This window comes from Delphinus delphis, chromosome 9 (genome assembly GCF_949987515.2).
Source record: "Delphinus delphis chromosome 9, mDelDel1.2, whole genome shotgun sequence".
In the NCBI taxonomy this organism is placed as follows: domain Eukaryota; kingdom Metazoa; phylum Chordata; class Mammalia; order Artiodactyla; family Delphinidae; genus Delphinus; species Delphinus delphis.
The window spans coordinates 40835698-40855270 of NC_082691.1; the positions used below are offsets into that span (position 1 = coordinate 40835698).

At 37.4% G+C, this 19573-nt stretch overlaps 1 protein-coding gene across 1 annotated transcript in view; it reads left to right on the top strand.

The window, feature by feature from the left end:
* The first annotated feature begins 14864 nt into the window (after window positions 1-14864).
* ETV1 (ETS variant transcription factor 1) overlaps window positions 14865-19573 on the top strand; it is a 101288-nt gene continuing 96579 nt past the window's right edge. The window contains exon 1 of the mRNA XM_060020436.1: window positions 14865-14902. The gene's annotated coding sequence lies outside the window, so the exon portion shown is untranslated. The remainder of the gene's footprint in view (window positions 14903-19573) is intronic.

A 19573-nucleotide genomic window follows, 5' to 3' on the forward strand; every position in this document is an offset into this window, starting at 1 on the left:
GACCAGAATTTGTGTTCCTTTTGTTACCTGAAGATAAACTCACTCCCCAGCTTTTGTTTTCAGTTTACTAGGAGGAGTTATACTAAAGATTGGAGAGACAGAGAGAGAGAGAGAGAGAGAGAGAGAGAGGAATGGAGAAAGATGCAAGGTAGAGGAAGCATTAAAGGAAGGGAATGGAAGACTACCGAACCCTTGATTTATAGGGATCCAGGCCTCAGGCCTTGCAGAAACCCCAAGAGTACGGAAGAAGCTGGGGGAGGTTGGTTGAGTACACGGGACTTCTAGGGAGGTTGCTCTTGAAGGACTTAACAAAGATTCCTTTCACTGGCACTACCTAAGTATACGATGGGACGGAGGGAGATGCAAGAGGGAAGAGATATGGGAACATATGTATATGTATAACTGATTCACTTTGTTATAAAGCAGAAACTAACACACCATTGTAAAGCAATTATACTCAAAGATGTAAAAAAAAAAAAAGAAGTGGGCTTGGTCACTAAATCATAAAAGAAGAAAGCAAGAGAAGAAGAAAGGAACAGAGAGGAACTTCAAAAACAGCCAGAAACAATTAACAAAATGGCAGTAAGCATAAATTGATCAATAATTATTTCAAATGTAAATAGATGAAATTCTCCAATCAAAAGCCACAGAGTGGCTGAATGGATTTAAAACAAAAACAAAAGCAAAACCCATCTATATGCTGCCTACAAGTGACTCATTTAGATGTAAGGAAACACACAGACTGAAAGTGAAGAGATGGAAAAAGTTATTCCATACAACTGGAAACAAAAAGAAAGCTGGAATAGCCATATTTAATCAGACAAACTACATTTTAAAACAAATACTATAATAAGAGACAAAGAAGAGCATTACATAATGATAAAGGAGTCAATCCACCAAGAAGATATAACATTTGTAAGTATTTATTCACCCAACATAGTAGCAACTAAATATATAGAGCAAATATTAACAGACCTAGAGAAAGAAATAGACATCAATACAGTAATAGTAGGGGACTATAATATCCCACTTACCTCAATGGATAGATCATCCAGACAGAAAATCAATAAAGAAACATCAGCCTTAAATGATATAGACCTAATAGGTACTTACAGAACATTCCATACAAAACCAAGAGAATACAGTTGATCCTTATACAGCATGAGTTGAACTGCTTGGATCCGCTTATATATAGATTCTTTTTAATAAAGATATTGGAAAATCTTTTGGAGATTTGAAACAATTTGAAAAACTCACAGGTGAACTGCATAGCCTAGAAATATCAAAAAAATAAGAAAAAGGTATGTTATGAATGAATAAAAATGTAGATATACAAAATACAGGTCAATCATTTGTTTATGTTATCAGTAAAGCTTCTGATCAACAGTAGGTTATTAAGTTTCTGGAAAGTCAAAAGTTGTACAGGAATTTTTGGCTGCACCAAAGGGTCAGCACCCCTAACCACTGTTTTGTTCAAGGGTCAATTGTATATGTTCTTCTCAAGGGCACATGGAAAATTTTCCAAGATAGATCATATGTTACGCCATAAAACAAGTCTTAGTAAATTTAAGAGGATTGAGATAATATTATGCATCATTTCTGACCACAGTGTTATGAAACTAGAAATTAATTACACAGGAAAATTGGAAAATTCATAAGTATGAGGAGATTAAGCAACATGCTACTGAACAACCAATGGGTCAAAGAAGAAATCAAAGAATACTCTGAGACAAATGGAAATAGAAAATTAACATGCCAACATTTATGGCAAGCAGCAAAAGCAGTTCCAGGAGGGAAGTTCATAAAGATAAATGCCTACCTCAAGAAACAAGAAAGGGGCTTCCCTGGTGGCACAGTGGTTAAGAATCTGCCTGCCAATGCAGGGGACACGGGTTCGAGCCCTGGCCCAGGAAGATCCCACATGCCACGGAACAACTAGGCCCATGAGCCACAACTACTGAGCCTGTGCTCTAGGGCCCACGAGCCATAACTACTGAGCCTGCATGCCACAACTACTGGATCCCACGCACCTAGTGCCCATGCTCCACAACAAGAGAAGCCACCAAAACAACAAAGAGTAGCCCCCACTCGCCACAACTAGAGAAAGCCCGTGCACAGCAACGAAGATCCAACACAGCCAAAAATAAATAAATTAATTAAATAAATTTTAAAAAAAAACAAGAAAGGTCTCAAATAAACAACCTAACGTTACAACTCAAGGAACTAGAAAAAGAAGAAGAAAGCCCAAAGTTAGTGGAAGGAAGGAAATAAAATGTCAGAGCAGAAATAAATGAATTTACAGACTAAAAAGAAAATAGAAAAGATCAATGAAATTAGGAGCTGGTTCTTTGAAAAGTTAAACAAAATTGACTAACCTTTAGCTAGACTCACCAATAAAAAAGAGACTCAAATTAAAAAAAATCAAAAATGAAAGAGGAGATATTATAACTGATACCACAGAAATACAAAGGATCATAAGAGACTACCATGAATAATCACTTACAAATTGGACAACCTAAAGAAATGGATAAATTCCTAGAAACTTACAACCTACCAACACTGAATCATGATACAATAGAAAATCTTAACATATGTTGATTATTAGTAAGGAGATTGAATCAGTAATCAAAAACCTCCAACAAACAAAAATCCAGGACCAGACTGCTTCACTGGTAAATTTTACTAAACATTCAAAGAATTAATACCAGTCCTTCCAAACTATTCCAAGAAAAATTGAAGTGGAAGGAGCTCTTCCAAACTCATTTTACAAGGCCAGCATGACCCTGATACCAAAACCAAACACAAGAAAAAAAATTACAGGCCAATACCCCTGAGGATCAGAGATGCAAAAATCCTCAACAAAATATTAGCAAACTGAATTCAAAAATACGTTAAAAGGATCATACGCCACCGCAATCAAGTGAGTGAGACTTATTCCAGGGATGCAAGAATAAACCAACATCCACAAATCAGTCAATGTGATACACCACATTAACAAATTGAAGAATAAAAGTCGTAGGATCATCTCAGTAGGTGCATAAAAAACATTTGACAAGGTTCAATATCCATTTGTGATCAAAGCTCTCAACAAAGTGAGTAGAGAGAGAACATACCTCAACATAATAAAGTCCATGTATGACAAGCCCACAGCTAACATCATACTCAGTGGTTACAAGCTGAAAGCTATTCCTCTGAGATCAGGAATAACACAAAGATGCCCACTCTTGCCACTTTTATTCAACATAGTTTTAGATGTCCTAGCCAGAACGATTAGGCAGGAAAAAATAACTCACCCATGGAAAGGAAGAAGGAAAAGTGTCACTATCTGCAGTTGACCTGATGTTATATATAAAAAACCTTGAGAGACTCCATTAAAAACCTGTTAGAACTAATAAAAAATTTAGTAAAGTTGTAGTTATAAATCAGTACACAAATCTGTTGTGTTTCTATACACTAATAATGAACAATCAAGGAAATTAAGAAAACAGTGCCATTTACAAATGCCTCAAAAAGAACAAAATATCTAGGAATAAATTTAATTAAAGAGGTGAAAGAGCTGTATATTAAAAATTATAAGACATTAGTGAAAAAAAATGAAAGAAGACCAAATAAATGGAAAGATATTCCATGCTCATGGATTGGAAGAATTAATATTGTTAAAATGTCCATACTACCCAAAGCAATATACAGATTCAATGCAATCCCTGTCAAAATTCCAATGCCATTTTTCACAGAACTAGAACAAAAAATCTTAAAATTTGTGTGGAATCATAAAAGACCCCAAACAGCCAAAGCAATCCTAAAAAAAAAAGAGCAAGGCTGGAGGCATCACACTACCTGATTTCAAAGTATTACAAAGGTATAGTAATTAAAACAGTACGGTATTGGCATAAAAGCAGACACACAGATCAATGGAACAGAATAAACCCATACATATATGGTCAATTAGTTTATGACAAGGAGCCAAGAATAAACAATGGGCAAAGGAGAGTATTTTCAATGTGTGGTATTGGGAAAATTGGACAGCCACAAGCAAAAGAATGAAACTGGAATACTATTTTATACTATATACAAAAACTAACTCAAAATGGATTAAAGACTTACAAACTGTAAGACCTGAAACCATAAAACTCCTAGTAGGAAACATAGGCAGTAAACTCCTTGACATAGGTCTTGTTGATGATTTTTGAATCTGACACCAAAAGCAAAAGCAGCAAAAGCAACAAAAGCAAAAATAAACAAGTGGGACTACATCAAACTAAAAAGCTCTGCACAGCAAAGGAAACTATCAACAAAATGAAAAGGTAACCTACTGAGAGAAAATATTTGCAAATCATGTATCTGATAAGGGACTAGTATGCAAAATATATAAAGAACTCATACAACTCAAGCAAACAAAAACAATTTTAAAAATGGCAGAAAAAATGAATAGACTTTTTTCCATAGAAGACATGCAGATAGCCAACAGGTACATGAAAAGATGCTCAACGTCGTTAATCATCAAGGAAATGCAAATCAAAACCACAATGAGATACAACTTCATACTTGTTAGAATGGATATTATAAAAAAGACTAGAAGTAACAAGTGTTGGCGAGGATGTGAGAAGAAGGGAACCAGTGTGTATTGTTGGTGGAAATGTAATTGGTGCAGCCACTATGGAAAACACTATCTCAAAAATTAAAAATGGGACTACTATATGTTCCAGCAGTTCTGCTGGGCATTTATTTAAAGAACACCAAAACACTACTTCAGAAAGATATGTAGCCTCATGTTCATTGAAGCATTATTTACAATAGCTCAGATATAGAAGCAACTTAAGTGTCCATCAATGGATGAATGAATAAAGAAGAGGTGGTGGGGGCTTCCCTGGTGGCGCAGTGGTTGAGAGTCTGCCTGCCGATGCAGGGGACACGGGTTTGTGCCCCGGTCCGGGAAGATCCCACATGCCGTGGAGCGGCTGGGCCCGTGAGCCATGGCCGCTGAGGCTGCGCGTCCGGAGCCTGTGCTTCGCAATGGGAGAGGCCGCAACAGTGAGAGGCCCGCGTACAGAAAAAAAAAAAAAAAAAAGAAGAGGTGGTGTGTGTATACACACACTCACACACACACACAATGGAATATTACTCAGCCATAAAATACAATGAAATCATGCTAGCTGCAACAACATGGATGGAACTCAAGGACCTTATGCTAAGTGAAATAAGTCAGATAGAGAAAGACAAATACTATATATGTGTGTGTGTGTTCGTGCATAAAAAAGAATAAACCTAAAACTAAGTTTATAGGTCCAAAAACAGAGTAGTGGTTGCCAGAGCTGGGGATGGGGATGGGATAAATGAAAGAACTGTTTGTTTGTTTTTAGTTTAAATAAGTTGACTAAAACATAAAATTAAAATATAATTTATTTTTTTGGAAAAAAACTGGGGTTGGATATTGAGCATATCACTAAAGTCATATTTGACTAAAGAACTGAGGCCTTCTTCCATGTTCCAGTCTTCCTATTAAATACGTGCATTTCTGTGTGGTCCTAGAGAGGCAGATGGATGTTGCCAAAATGACTGAATTTGGATCTCTTACCAGCCAAACAAGGAGAGGCTTGGAGTCAGATGCAATTTGATTTAACGACAAGAAAGATAATGTGACATTTCTTGCTCATGTACTTAGAAACTGAAAATTATAATGGCTGCAAGTATTGAGCAATAAAAATTCCTTTGAAAATTAACTATAAACATAACTCTGAATAATTAAATTAGAATTACTTTCCTCTGCTATAAACATCAAAAGGCAAAGTTCAAACTATATATATCAAATAAACATATATGATCCAATAGAATGAAAGTATTGTTCTGTTTGTTAGACTGCATCATCGTAAGTAAAAACTCTCTAGGACTTTCCAATGCACAGAAAAATTTAAAGCTCTCAAATTTGTTTTTACAAGCTCAAGGGGTGAGACCTAACATAAAAAAAATACAGCATTCTTTAGCCCTTATCTGTGTACATCATTACACATTCAAGAGATTTGCCTCTACAAAGCTTTGTTATTTTGAGAGACAGCCCAGTGAACTTGTCACCATTCATGATGCAGTGGTGCGAAAAAAACTCTACTGTGTGTCAGGTATCCTAACTCTAGTCCCAGTTTCTGATTTTACATCTGTGGACTTGGTTAAATTGCTTAACTCTTCTGATTCTCAAAAGTATCCTCTGTAAGTTAAAAAGATTGTGATAAGAGGCTCCAAAGCTTCGGCCAACTTGAATTTTCTATTATAATGGTAATTTTTCCCAAATACTTTGTTTCCCTGGCCTTTAGCCCAATATCCTAAGAACTGCCATCTTAACTGCCATTCATGTATTAATGTTGAAAGTTAAAGGAGTCGCTACAATGATTCTCTCATCAGCTAACAGTTTTGGAATTCCCTTTTCTTATTGTCTTCAGAGTCCATCTGAGTTACACAACAGAGTGAGTCTCAATACTAGTACGTTAAACTCACATCAGTGTTTGAACAAAAGCAACATTACCCACTTTGTTTTGTTTTGCGGTACGCGGGCCTTTCACTGTTGTGGCCTCTCCCGTTGCGGAGCACAGGCTCCAGACGCGCAGGCTCCGGACGCGCAGGCTCAGCGGCCATGGCTCACGGGCCCAGCCGCTCCGCGGCACGTGGGATTTTCCCGGACCCGGGCACGAACCCGTGTCCCCTGCATCGGCAGGCGGACTCTCAACCACTGCGCCACCAGGGAAGCCCCCACTTTGTTTTATTCACAAGATGCCCTCCAAAAGGTTTTAGTTGTTTCAAAGAAAATCCATACTCAAAGACTCCCTTATGTTAAAATTATTCAATAAGAATATCCTGCCAGCTACAAAGGATGAAATCTGAAAGTGCTTTAGGTGATGGCGGTGTCTTTGAAATAAACATCATCCTTTAGTCTATATATTGTATTCAACTCACTAAATATAAGGAATGTATATTTGCCTTATTTATGATTTTCTTCAAGAAATGCCCTTTTCTAGAAGCATCTGTTAGGCATATGCCCACTGCTAACCAAAGAGCCAAAATATCAAAGCTCCAGCATTCTTTTGAATTGAAAGATCTAGAATGTTTGCTGGAAATCAGCTCAATAATGACACAATCACAATATGCATACATATTTTTTGTACATTAGCCTTTATCAATGGGAACTGTTTGCAATACTTTAACGAGACTAAAACAAGGGCATTCATTTGAACTCAATACTCAGAGGAGTCCACAGGATTTGAGGGCAGGAAAGAAAGCAGAGAAGGTAGTAATTCCATTTTATAGTTGGGAAAACTGAAGCAGAGGCATAATTGAGTTCCAAAACTTATGGAGGAGGTTGATGTTAAATCTAGAACATAAAGAATTATTTTTCAAGTCATAGGCAGTTTTATTGCAAAAGGACTCTGTACACATTTATCAGTTCTAGTACCTTAATAGCTACCCAACGAGTCATTTTTTTGAAAAATATATAACTAATAAGGACATTTAAATTAACATAGCTCTAATATTGACTATGGCCTTTTTTTTCTTCTCTTTCTATCTGAGTTGAAGATCAGTGTCCCAAGACACCTTAAATAAAATCTACGTAAGAACAGTAAACTTGTGAGGCAAATGCAGCTGCCATGTTCCACTGCCCTTCCTCTCAGCCAGGACAGATTATTGTCTGGTTGTTGTCTCAAATCCTCCCATTAAAACATTCTGGAGTCCCTTTCATGTATCAGGACCAAAACATGAGACTCCGAGAAATCAAGAGCAATCGATGTGGACTTCAGTTAGCATGTGACATCAACAGAACTGCTGAAATTTTCAGTGGAAAATCCACAAAAATGTACACCAACAATACTTCCATTAAAAAAAAAAAGAATCGTAAGCCATTTATCTTCCATTGGATGAAAAGAAGTAAAGTTAGATTAAGTCTCGCAGTAAAACTTTCTGGCTATACTTTGTACGTACTGAAGTACAAGAATATTTAGCCAATAAGGCGAGTTTTTGCCCATTCCCTAAAGGAAAATTATACGACTAACTAACACAAAATAGATAATTCGGGGGTGGGGGGGGAATGCAGTCTGTCTTGTGAAGTGTGTATGAAATTTTTACATCTAAACAGCAAAGAAATCATATCTTTGGTTTCTTTAACCAAACAGAAAATAAGCAGTTAAATTGTAGAAACTTGTATGAATAGACAAATGTCATAAATATTTTTCTTTCTCCTGATTTTTAAAAAATGTCTTTATATTTGTATATTTATCTATGCACACATAGACTCACCCTAAAGTACCCATATTTTCAATCTGTGATTTAAAATTCTCACCTCGTGGGGACTGCCCTGGCAGTCCCGTGGATAAGACTTTGCCTTCCAATGCGGGGGTGAATGTTCGATCCCTGGTCGGGGAGCTAAGCTCCCACATGCCTTGGGGTCAAGAAAACAAAACATGAAACAGAAGCAATATTGTCACAAATTCAATAAGGACTTTAAAAATTGTCCACGTCAAAAAATCTTTAAAAAAATAAATAAAACTCACAACTCTTTTTTTTAAAGACTTAAAAATTATGTCTGTATGTATGATATTATTTGGAAAACAAATCTTTTGTAATAGTATATAACTACCTCCTGACAATATTAGCAGTCACTTCCTAAATTCTATATATTGTATTCACTTTACCGAACAGGAAATGCAAATTGCCCTTCTTTGTTATTCTTCCATTAAAGATATGCCATTTCATTGAATTAAAGACTTGTTGAACATAAGCCAACCATTAGAATGAGGTTATGAATACCAAATGTACATACGTGTCGTACACCTTTTCATTCTTAAAAGTGTGGAAGAATAAAAGGGAATAGAAGAGACTTATGAAGCATCCAAGTAGTTCTGTCCTTAGACAAGAGGGGACTCATACTTGACACGGGTCCCACACTTATATAGGCCTTCACATGAATTTTTATCCCCAAATATAATTTTGCCCTGGAAAGATTGATTAGCTTGCATGTAAATGTCATTTCAGCCACTCTTGGTAATGATCATACATCAGAGATTCTTCTTTAGAACCAGTGATGTATACAGCAAATGTCATTGGAAGTTATGCTTAATATTTCCCTCTTACATCCTCATTCCTCACACTCCACCACTTTTGTATTTTAGTAATGGCTAAATTGATAATACAAATCAAGAAAAGACTTGTGCTTGTGGAGATCGGTGAGAAAATGGAGACAAAGAATTTTTTAATGATAAAAAATTTGTATTTATACTGTAAAATTTCCTTAGTTTCATAGTTCCTTACACACTTTGGATCAAGGAGGCTACTCTGGGCTCCCCAACTACAGCTACTGCTGTCACTCCATAGAGTTGAGGCCAACACTCTGGATTCCAAGGAAAGGTGGAAGTAATAAGGGAGAACTAAAGTGCAAAATAGCTGGTAGAAAGTTAAGAAATAAAAATAATTGTTGGGCTTCCCTGGTGGCGCAGTGGTTGAGAGTCCGCCTGCTGATGCAAGGGACACGGTTCGTGCCCCTGTCCAGGAAGATCCCACAGCCCGCGGAGCGGCTGGGCCCCTGAGCCATGGCCGCTGAGCCTACGCGTCCAGAGCCTGTGCTCCGCAACGGGAGAGGCCACAACAGTGAGAGGCCCGTGTACTGCAAAGAAAAAATAAATTAAAAAAATAATTGTTGATAGTATGTAACTGTTATTATAAGTATATCATAAACTGGTCATTTCAATTAACAAAGACCTTATAAACTGGATGCTATTTTTATCCGCATTTCAAAAATGTAGAAACAGAGCTTAGAGAGATTAAGCAACCTGCCCAGGATCACACAACTATTAAATGGCTGAAGCAAGTTTGGAATCAGGCGATGTAGCCCCAGGAATTCATCCTTGTCAATGTCCACCTCCTCTCCCATCTTCTCTCAGTTGAATGCAACACATTTCTTTATTATTATTTGTCTTCCTGGGCAAGGAGAAGCCTGTTTCTATTCAAAAGAACTTCAACTCTAATATCAGCTATTTTTAATTTAATAAAATAAATTGGTATAACCTACTAGAAAGTGAATGTGCCAAGCATTGATCTAAGCACTTGACAAGAGATAATTCCTTTTATCGACTCTGTGATGGAGGTATTTAATTATCCCCATTTTGCAGAAGAACAAATAAAGGCACAGAAAAGTAAAATAACTTGCCCAAGCTCACACAGCTGCTAAGTAGAAAAGCTAGGATTTGCAACATCGCAGTCTGGCTTCAGAACCTACATTCTTAAGCAGAGCTGACTTCTCATTAGGCACATAGACATAGAGGCAAGGGCCTGCCATATTTTAGAGGACCATAAAAAATGTTTCAATTTAAGTTTCTTTTAAAATCAGAAGCAAAAAATGAATTTAATAATAACAAGTAGATAATAAGTATAATATCAAGTGTATAATATAACTAATATCATAACACTGAATATATAATTTCAGATTTCTTATGCCAAGACAGTCTTAAAATATAACAATATAATTTTATAGTTTTACTATTAATTTTTAATGGAGGAAGGAGCCCATGAAAACAAAGATATTCAGGGTTCAAAGAAGTCAAATCTAGCCATGTTCTTAACCATTGTGCTATGCTGCCTCTCATTAAAAAATAAAGTTCACAGTCAAACACTCTTAAGTTTTGTTGTAGAAATAACTTTCTCCAAAAGTTATCTGCCTATTATTTAGCATCCTTCATATTTCCCAGGCAATGGCATGCTATTATCCTTTCCCAACCAAAACAAATTAAGAAATAAGAATCATCCTTTTCATGCAAATATCACTTATAACTTTTAAACCCATACTGACAATCATAAGGAAAAGTAGACACAATAAAAGGTAGCTGAGGTCAATTTCACAAAGCCTAGGACTCAAGTCAAACAAGTTCATTCTCTAAGTCTGTGAGCCTGTTTCTCTTTTGTAAATAAGTTCATTTGTATCGTTTTTTAAATTTAGATTCTGCATGTAAGTGATATCAGTGATATTTGTCTTTGTCTGACTTACTTCACTTAGTATGATGACCTCCAGGTCCATCCATGTTGCTGCAAATGTCATTATTTCATTCTTTTTAGTGGCTGAGTAATATTCCCTTGTATATATGTACCACATCTTCTTTATCCATTCTTCTGTCGACGGACATTTAGGTTGCTTCCATGTCTTGGTGATTGTAAACAATACTGCAGTGAACATTGGGGTGCATGTATCCTTTTGAACCATGTTTTTCTCCAGATGTATGCCCAGGAGTAGGATTGCTGGATCATATGGTAGCTCTACTTTTAGTTTTTTAAGGAACCTCCATACTGGTCTCCATAGTGGCTGTGCCAATTTACATTCCCACCAACAGTGTAGGAGCATTCGAAAAGGGCATCTTTTGTGTTCATGTGGTAATATTGAATCAGTATAATTAGCAGCCCTCATTGTAAACTCCTTCAGAATTGCTGCTTTTTTTTTGCTCTAATAATTTACGCAAGTATTTTACAAACTGTAACCCATAGGGCTTTAGTCCTAAAAATGTTCTAAGAGGGAAAAATGTTAGATGATCAACTACTTCTGGAAATTTTATTGTACTGTCTCAATCCAGGTCCCCACCTTCCCCGTCTCTAGGGGGCTCTAAACCACCACCATGGAGATTTAATTCACCCAGAGCATTAGTGCGTTGAAGGTTCTGATAAGTGCCAAAGGGTTATTTGCTTTCTTTTGTTTTGTCGTAAATTGATTTGTGTTCCCTTCAGGATTTCTCAAACTTTCAAACCTACCCTGGCAACTTTTTCCTCTCCAGATATCTATTAGTATTTCAAGATCAAGTCCTTCCCTCAAGAAGAACTTTGGGGAACTCTGTTCTGTTTATTGTGTAGTCACATTTGTCCCGACTACACATTAGAAAGTGCTTCAAACCAGACTTGAGCAATTATTCAGCAGCCAATTATTCATGGTCTTGAGGTGCCTGGGAGTCATATGAGCTGGGGTTTGCAGCTCTGTTCCTCCACTTGATGGCTCTGTGAGCCAGGTGATTCCTTTTCCTTTTTTTAATCAGTTTCCTAGACTGTAAAATGGGACACCAGTACCACTGTTGCAGTATTGTTCTGACGATCTGGTGAGAGAAATCGTGCAGTATATAATATGCCCACTGCACAACTTAGCACAGAGCAGAACTCAATGTTTCTTTTCACAAATAAACAGTTAAATATTAACCAAAAAAAATTCTGATTAAAAAAAGCCTTTCCCATCCCAGTTTTATAAATTCCTAGGTAATGGTTAATTTACTCATTTGTGTTAGTGGGCTACCTGGCAATTTCCATGACTACTGAAAAGTAATTTTACATGAGACTAATTATAAAGCAGATCAATTTTTAGAACAAATGTCCTTGAAAACATCTCTTTAATTTCCATTTAATTTGAACAGATTCATCTGCAACCCTTATTCATGCAAAACTCCCATTGATGTCACTTGATTCCAAACTAAATTAGGTGATCCAAAGATGAAGTAGAATCACTGAACAGACCCGAGAATATTGTGCTTGTACTGTGGCTCCAAAGCTTAAAAAGCCGGAAGAAGAGGACGGAGTGAAGGGAAGAAACAGTGATCAAAATATTGAAAGGCCAGAAATTAGGTGAAAGCGTAAATGAACAAAGTAGAATTTTAGGCCTTGTCATGGACAGTTTGAGACAGGATTTATAGAAAAGCGTAACAGATCCCATCTTGCCTTGAACGTACCTCTAGTTAACTGTATTCATTCAGTGTGTATTTGGTGAATGCTTCGTTTGAGCTCAGTCCAATTCCAGGCAGGTTTGTAAATAAAATAATCAACAAGACCACCAGGACCCACCCAACTTTCCTGGAGTTACATCTTGTAGTGGGTAAGGAAGAGTCAGGGAACAAACAAAAACCAGGACCCGTATGTAAACAAGTGGGAATATTTTAAACAAGCTAAATCCTATGATGAATAAAGCAGATTAATATGCCGGAGAAACAGTGAGTTAGGGGAAACACGGGGTGAGTCACGGAGGGCCCCTCTAAAAGGCTGCTTGACTGGGATCTCTCTCCTTCTAGTTTACGTTTTTCATCTATTGGGGGTGCTGTGTTGTTTGTGTCTTCCTCATATAACACAGTGCCTGGTATGCTGTGATGATGAGTGCTGAGACCTGCAGCTGCACTTCCTCATTTGCTGAACAGAGAATTTAATAAGAGGAAATAAGTTTCCACTTCAGCATAAGGGATTTAGTTTAGCTATTACTAAGCACATCCCAATCCTGAAGCGTTAAATCCCTAAATGGTAATTTGAAGTTCTTGTAGTTTTCTCAGGCTGCCACAACAAAATACCACAGACTGGCTTAACAATGGAAATTTTTTTTCTCACAGTTGCGAAGATTGGAAATCCAGGATCTGGGTGCCAGCATGGTCATGTTCTGGTGAGAGCTCTCTTCCTGGCTTGGCTTTTCACTGTGCTCAAGAAACTGTGAGTGGAGAGGGAGGGAGGGAAGGGATTTGAGAGAGAGAGAGAATGAGAGTTCCTCTTTCTTTTCCTCCTTCTTCTTCTTGTGAGGGCCCTACCCCCATGAACTAATCTAACCCTAATTACCTCCCAATACCATCAGAATGGGGGTTAGAGCTTCAACATAAGAATTTGGGGAGGAGGGACACAAACATTCAGTCCATACACGCATCTTTAACGAGAGGATGTGTTTAATAAGTCCTTTAACAGTCATCCCTCAGAGATGACTGAGGTGATAGGAATACAGCTATGAGTAACATGAAGTCCCTGTTCTCTTGGAGCCTTGGGTCTAATTGTGGAAGCCACTTGGCATACATTAAAATGGCAAGTAAATCTGTGTTCAATCTGTGATAGACCGGACATTTGAAAAGAAAAAAGTTCTTATAGTCAGCCTCTAAGATTGCCACCAGTGATCCCAGCTTCCTAATATTCACACCTTTGTGCCATCTCTCTCTCACATTGTATTAGTCTGTATGACCAATAGTCTATGGCAGAACTGATGGTTTGTTACTTCCGAGATTAGGTTGTAAAAGACTGATTTCCATCTTGAGCTGTCTCTCTTGGATTATTGGTACTTGAAAGCCTTGTCATCAGCAGCCCTATGGAGAAACACACATGGTGAAAAACTGAGCTATGTGGCCAATAGTCACAAGAAACTGAGGGCACCAGCCACCACATGAGTGAGCCTGGCAGCAGATTTCCTAGCTCCAGATCACAGCTTGACTACAGCCTCGGGAGAGACCCTGAGCCAGAAATACCCAGCTAGGTTTTTCTTAGATTCCTGATTCACAGAAATAGTGAGATAATAAATGTGGAGTAACTTAAGCCATTAAATTTGGAGATAGTTTGTAACTCAGTGATGGATAACTAATGCTGGTCTTTCACTGCAGATAATTTGAGAGACAGTGATCTAGAATGTTCTTGATCAGTGATCAGATATGGAAGGCTTAAGTAAGAATTGATAAGCTCTAAATAAGTATGGCTCTATGTGTTGGAAAATAAGAAGAGTAGTGATGGCATTGATAACCAACTTGATGAGCTACTGATGCCCCTTTGAGCTATAAGACTGAATTATCTAGAAACCAAGCACGGATATCTCACATTACGTCATGAATGAGTCAAATAACAAGAGCTATTTGTAATGAATGTCATGGCCTTTTCCTCTGTTTTAACTGATAACACTTATTATTTTAAGAATTCTGATATTTCAGTAGGAGTGGGTGTGAGAATATGTATATGTACAGGAAAGAATATCTTTGTTTTAACTCTGAATGCAAAATTATTTTTAGGTCTCATCCATATACATACCTGCTTCCTGAATGCCTTTCTGATAATGCCTTCCTTTATGGACTCAAATGATGTCAAGAGTGTCAGATACAAATCTTTCCTAACAAAGGTAAGACTCTCATCATAAATAACTTATTTTTCTGGGTGGACTATGTTGTTCCAAGATATATTTGATAAACTTATGAGCATTGATATTATCTGACACAAGAGAAATAGGGAGTAATTTCAATTTAGAATATAAAAGTGAACCAAGAATAAAAACCTGAGTTGTATTTAGAGTGTGTCAGACAGATACAAAGAAGATTTGTAGCTTTCTTTGATGTGCTCACATGAAATGCCTGTAGTCAAAGGGCTATTTTTAAACTTGAGAAGAAATTCAGGACAAAAGGAACATTTTAAATATAAAAGAGAATTCAGGAAGATCACAAAGAAGTGAAATCACTATTACAAAGTTCAAAGACACATTGTTCTTCAAATACCAAGAAACTGACTTAAGGATCATTGGTGACCCTCATTCAGGGAAGACTCTCTAGGTATTAAGGAAGTAAGGGACACGAGGCTCTTCTTTTGCCCCCTTTGCAGAAACTGCTCTGTTTGACAACTTTTCTGTTTTACTTTCTTGAGACTAATTCCTCTGTTGTGCACTGCCGTCAAGCAGCATTTTCTCTCTCCTTCAGCTACTGTGCTAGAGTTTTGAACTCAGCAAGGAGATCTTAACTGCAAGATAATTGGCATGTGGTGTCAGGCGTCACGTTGGCTGATCACTAGAGACCAGGGAGAGGAATTTGATGTGTCAGTCCCCTGCCTGAGCAGGATAAGTATTGGAGACCAGGAATTGACCTCCACATTGATAGGAAGCTAGAAAATTATTTTAAACATGGACAGGAAGTCCATAACAGGAAGTCAGGCTGACTGTTCTTAGGTATTAAGGACAGTTCTAAAAGTCATCTGGAAGGTCACAGGGATAGATCTGTGACATTAGGCCAAGGAGGACTGACCCAGAGAGGAGAAATCTTTTGTCTTATGTCAGAGAAAATCTCTAACACACAGGACAAGAAAGGCAACTTCTATGAGTACCAACTCTGCGAGGCAATTTAAATACATTAGCTCATTTCTTCCTCAGCAATTTTGGAAAAGAGGTTTTATATCCATTATATAGCTGTGGAAACTGAGACTCAGAGACATGACATAATTTAGCCTGTGTTGGACCGGCATTCAGATCTATGACCATCTGATACAAAATCCTCTTTCCACTACACCACTGTTTTTTTTCCTCTGAGTGACTTTATCACAGTCATTGACTAAAAATAAGATAGGAGACTTCTTTCATAAGGGATCTCAAGGGTATCTATTACAAACCCTTCATTTAATACATTTAAAGAAGAAAGAAAGGTTACATTGGTACAAGTTATGATTCTGAATTATATACTTCAGATACTTTGCTGTCAGTCACAAATATCAGATCCTGAGAAATCACAAAGAATGTTTCTCTGTGTCAAAAAAAATGAAAGAAACCTATACATAGGAGAAATATATTTAGTTCAAGGCAGCTTTTAATTTTCTTTTCGATAATAAATCAAGAACAAACTTTTATCAAAAAGCCATTTGTACTCAGGTAAATCGGCCCCTTTCAGTTGTCCAGCAAATTTTTATTTGTTTTCAGTACAGTCTGCCTACAACATTGCTTAGTTAATATTTGAAATGTGTTTATATCTGTAGAGTGAGGCAGTTCAGTAGTAGGCTATCCATTCACTGATTCATTCATCCTACAACAAGCATTAAACACCTTCTATATGCCAGTGGCTAAGGTACTTGTAATCAAGTCCTAAGTACTGAATGAAGGACAGTTATTAACATTTACACAGAATTTAGAGCTATGAAAAAATGCCAGCTCTGAGAGGCCAGAAGAAGAAATTCTCCTAAAGCTACCTTGGGATTCAGAACTGGAGAAAACAAACTATTTCCAGGAGGACCACCCAGAGGAGGTACTTTGGGAAGCCAGCCTGGAAATAGTCCTCCCAATGTGTAATACACATAAAAGATTAACTTTATTGCTGGTGATTTAGATTGTTCTAAATCAAGTTGTGTCCCAGGAGAATAAAATTCCATTTCTAAAGTGGACTTTTAGAATCATTTTTTCCCTTTTACATGAGGAAAGCACCTCCACCAAACCTGCATCTCTCACAGTGGTCCAGGAAACAACTACAAGGGTAGAGATTGGTGAACTCCGCTGATGTCTTACTGTTTAATTTTACCAATGCCATGCCTTCAAATGCAAGTAGTCCTCTTTCCAAAGAAAGGTAAAAGATTTGTTTTGTTCCTTGTTCATTATTTATTCTAAAATTTATAAATCACTCGAAGTTAAGATCCATGACTATCTAGATATATTGTTATTCTATAAATGAAAATTTCTATGGTTCTTACAAAATTAACTCTAAATTACTAATGTGTTCACCCCTTAAATGGATTAAACAATGACTGATACATGCATGTTGTAACAAACCATTCCACGTGCTAAAAGAAAAATATGATTATCTTTTTTTATAAATTTCTTTGTTTGGTTTTTTTTTTTTTTTTTTTTGGCTGTGTTGGGTCTTTGTTTCTGTGTGCAGGCTTTCTCTAGTTGCCGTGAGTGGCGGCTACTCTTCATTGCGGTGCGCGGGCTTCTCTTGTTGCGGAGCACGGGCTGTAGGCATGCAGGCTTCAGTAGTTGTGGCACGTGGGGTCAGTAGTTGTGGCTTGCGGGCTCTAGAGCACAGGCTCAGTAGTTGTGGCACACGGGCTTGGTTGCTCCACGGCATGTGGGATCTTCCCAGGACAGGGCTCGAACCCATGTCCCTTGCATTGGCAGGCAGATTCTTAACCACTGCGCCACCAGGGAAGCCCCCTATGATTATCTTTTACCTCACACCTCCAATCAGACCTACTAGAGGTACCTGTAACTAATAATAAGAGATGGATGTGTATTCTTTGGGATGATAAAAATCAATATTTTTAGCTAAATATAGTACCTATAGAAAGAGAAAAGTAAAGGTATATATTATACATTCTCAATGGGGGTGATATTGCCCCCAAGTGTTGAAAATTGGTTCTTGGAGGGATAAATGTTAGATATTACACTAATTTGTGACCTTCCAAAGGATTAAGGATATAAACAAATATATAGTATATCTGTAGTATTAAAATTGAATGGGAGGGGGGCAATTAGAAATAAAAAATGTCCACAAAGCCTCTTTGGGGAGGCAGTAATGAAAAATTGTTGACAAACACTGGTGTATAGGTATATATACACATATGTCTCCTATATGTGTATACAGGCACCTTTACGCACACTATTTTTTCTTTTGAACAAAAACAGAATATATGATACTCTATATTCTGTCCCTTGCTTTTATTAACATACTATGCCACGTGTAATCCGGGATTGACACATGCAAATGCTTACGGGGTCAGGTGGGTAACATAAATAACATAAGATAAATAAGAAAAACAGGGATTAGGGAAGAGTGTGGGCCATGGCAAAACTGAAACCCATGCTCCTTCACAAGAGCTTCACAAGCTCCAGCTGATGGTTGCTATTTGGGAATTTAGTCTCAGTGTTATCATATTCTCTGATTTGTCAAGCAATAGTGGAAATCGAAATTTTACGTGTTGATGATGAAATTTCCAAGCATGTCAACATTATGTGGGTCAAGCAAAACATGTCCAAACTAGTAAACCTTGCAGGTCTCCCTTTGGATTTCTGGTAGAGGTCCAACCCAGGGTTTCCCCAGAAAGATTCAGAGGCCAACTACAACAAAATCCTCTGCAACAGAATTTTCATGTGATGTGCTTGCCGGGCCCACGTTCAGGTCTACTGAATCGGAAACTCTGTGGGTCCATCCAGGAATCTGAAGTTTTAACAAGGAGTTTCTTAAGTAATCTCAAGTTTGAGAACCAAGAACACAGCATACTTTTTAACAGCTATATAAGCACCATAATTGAATTCCAAAGTATGAAATGATCATACTATGTTAAAAACCATGTCCTCATTGGTGGGTATGGAAGTTGCTTCTAAATTTCCCCCTCTATACATAATACTTCAGTAAATGTCCTTATGCACATTGCTTTTATTTTTATAGAACAGATTTCCCAAATCAGGATTATTGGGTCTAACTAAGGTCTAATAGATACTGTACATTTTAGGGTCTAGTAGATACTGACTTCATACTTACTTTAGACATTTTAGGGTCTAGTAGATACTTGCTTTATAAAGGTTGCAGAAAGTCACATTCCCACCAGCAATACATGTGAGTGCCCTTATCCCAACACTAACATCCCTGGACATTAGAATTTTTTTCCAATTTGATGGGATAAAGATGTTTTTAATTTTTTTAATGAATAATGTCCTGACTTCCAGTGCAGTTAACAATTTTTAAAAACACATTTCCTCTACAAGGGAATATTGGAGATATTCCCCTGCTGAGAATGGCAGGGTTAGAGTGGGAGCTAACACCTTGTACACAGTGGCAACTTTCTTGATACCCTTACCTTCTTCCTAGGGTCTACCCTCCTCTCAAATCCCTGCTTCTCTTCCCACAGGGAGCCCACTATAGCCACTCATTATCTTTCACTATTCTGGCAGGTTTCTAAGTTTTCCTTTAAAATTATATTCACCTGTTCATTCCTATGCCCACTTGTCTATTTAATGGTCTGTCTTTTCCTTATCTATTTGATGTAGCTCTGTGCAAACTAGGCCATTAACAGTTTGCTTACAAAGAATTCAAAAAATTATACAGGT